Raw genomic sequence first — 2,655 nt, 5'->3', positions numbered from 1 at the left:
CACAGGATCCAATGCCCTCTTCTGGGCTCTGCAAGGTCTCTCTCTCTCTCTCTCTCTCTCTCTCTCTCTCTCTCTCTCTCTCTCACACACACACACACACACACACACACACACACACACACACACACACACACGATTTTGGATCCTTGCTTATTATTTTCAATTTTAATTTTTAAGATGGGACTTTCTATAACTCATGCTTGTTTTTATCTAACTCAGGATGTCTTAAATGCTAGCCAAGCGCTCTACCAACTAAGTACATTCTCAACCCCAAATTTCTGTGTTCTCCAGACCCAGAAGTTAGCATCCTTAAAGGATGCCTTCCCCCACCATTCTCTACTTTGATCCCAATGGTCAATATCAGTCCAACTGAAGAAGAAATATTCTAGTGCAGAGGGAGGTGACCCATCCAGTCTCTTAAGCTATAGATACATGCAGCCTTTTTTGTTCAGGCTCTGAGCTAAACAAATAACCTTTGAAATTGTAGTTAGGAACACAGAGTTGATCTATTCCAGCAAGAGGAAATAAATACAGACTATACATAACCTGTTGCTATTTACCCTGCACAGGTTGTCCTCTGTTGTGAATTAATAGATAGTTGTTTGGCCTAAAAAGCAGCTGTGAGAGAGTCATTATGAGTCAATTCTCTATACAGTGCCACCCAAAGGACTTCCTGGGACAATGCCTCACTCCACTGGGTAGCTGGTCACAGCCACTGCTATTTTCAGTGTGGCTAGGAAAGCCGAAGACGTGGTTTCTAATGCTATTTATTGTAATTAACTCCATAGCCAAATGTGCTGGGCAATGGCTACCTATTTAAATGGCACTCACCTAGCCCCTTGTGACTCAACACATGGTCTGTGGATCCAAAGCGTTAATGTCTAGCATGTTAGAACCACAGGCTACTGGGCCTCTCTCCAGACGAGTGATTGAGAATCTCACTCTTAACAAGAGTCCTCAGAGGTTTGTATGTATGTCTTAAAAACTTTAGGTGTAGTTGAGATTAAAAGAAACTGAAGAGCTATTTAAGTTATAGATACCGGGTTTGGGGATTTAGCTCAGTGGTAGAGCGCTTGCCTAGCAAGTGCAAAGCCCTGGGTTCGGTCCCCAGCTCTGAAAAAAAGAAAAAAAAGTTATAGATACCAACTCTTTTGTTGTTGTCATTTGTTTGTTCATTTGCTTGCTTTTCAAGACAGAGTCTCTCTGTGTTCTCCTGGCTGCTCTTGGAACTCTCTCTGTAGACCAGGTTGGCCTTGAACTCAGAGACTCACCTACCCCTGCCTCCCAAGCACTATGATTAAAAGAGTGTGCCACAACCACCTGGCTTAGGTACCAACTTTTTTTTTTTTTTTTTTTTGGTTCTTTTTTTTTCGAGCTGGGGACCGAATCCAGGGCCTTGCGCTTCCTAGGTAAGCGCTCTACCGCTGAGCTAAATCCCCAGCCCCTAGGTACCAACTCTTAAAACTGATGTCCAGGTCAAAGGGCCTTTTTCTTTTTTTGTTACTTTGTTTTCCCTGTGTCTCAAACCCGGTAGGAAGAGGAGAGGGATAGAAGAGAGCTTGGGATGCTGGGGTCTAAAGGAAGAGTAGAGGAGGACAAAGCAGGGTGGGAGGAGCATGCATTTTCCCAGGGATATTTGCATAAAATACAATGATAGCATTTTCTTGTCAGTTATTGAATAAGGATAGTGGATAATATAGGAGTTCGTTGCATACTTGTAATATGCTTGAAATTTTTCAAAATTAAAAAATAGATGTGACTTCAGAGACCATGTATGTGATGACAACTTCAAGAGGGTCCCCAACAATCCTCTTCTACTGGAATTCATGCCCCTCTGTGGTCTCTTTCCATCAGGGTCCGTCTACGTGACCAAAGTGGAGATGACAGCAATACTTGAAGAGCTGGGTCATTGTGACTTCTGTCTTGCAGGCTCTTGGGTCTCTTCATGAGACCTGACCTTCCTGGAGAGTCATTGGGGTTCCAACCTTCTGAATGATCCATGTGGCCCTCTGTGAAAGTGGACCCTCTGGTCCCGGTCAAGTTTTCTGATGAAGAGCTTCCACATGACATGTCCCTGCAGCCGAGAGACTGCCACGCCAGGATTGCCGAGCACGCTTCTCTGCAATCTCTCTCTGGCTAACAGAAATTGTGTTTCACAGCAATTGACTTTGTGACTCCTCTTTCCTTCTCCTCCAAAAAGGACTGCCCACCCTTCCTGACTTTCACAGGTTAAACAGGAAAGGAAAAAAAGAAAAAATTTTAAGATCATGCATAAGGTTAATGTGCTAATACCTGTTTGAAGTCACTTAAATTCACAGTAAAAACATGGGAGGGGATATACTTTCTTTCTTTTTAAAACTCTTAGCAAGCTAATTTGTTGAGACATTAACTTCAAGTTTCGTCTTTCTACTTAAAACCTGGAAAGAAAAACTTGCTAATTTCTCCTTCCATGTCCACTATCTCAAGAATGAATTCTTGGATGACATGGTCTTGGTTCATCCTGGGCCTTTCCCCCTAATCATCAATTATCACACACTGATTAACAGCTTCTTTGTGTTTCAGGAGCGACCTTAAAGAAAATACCTCAACGCCCACCACTGGGTTTCACTTTTGAGAATTAAGTTAATAGAAAACTACTGGAATCATCATTGGACA

This window comes from Rattus rattus, chromosome 3 (assembly GCF_011064425.1).
Source record: "Rattus rattus isolate New Zealand chromosome 3, Rrattus_CSIRO_v1, whole genome shotgun sequence".
NCBI lineage: Eukaryota > Metazoa > Chordata > Mammalia > Rodentia > Muridae > Rattus > Rattus rattus.
This window is presented reverse-complemented; position numbering follows the sequence as displayed.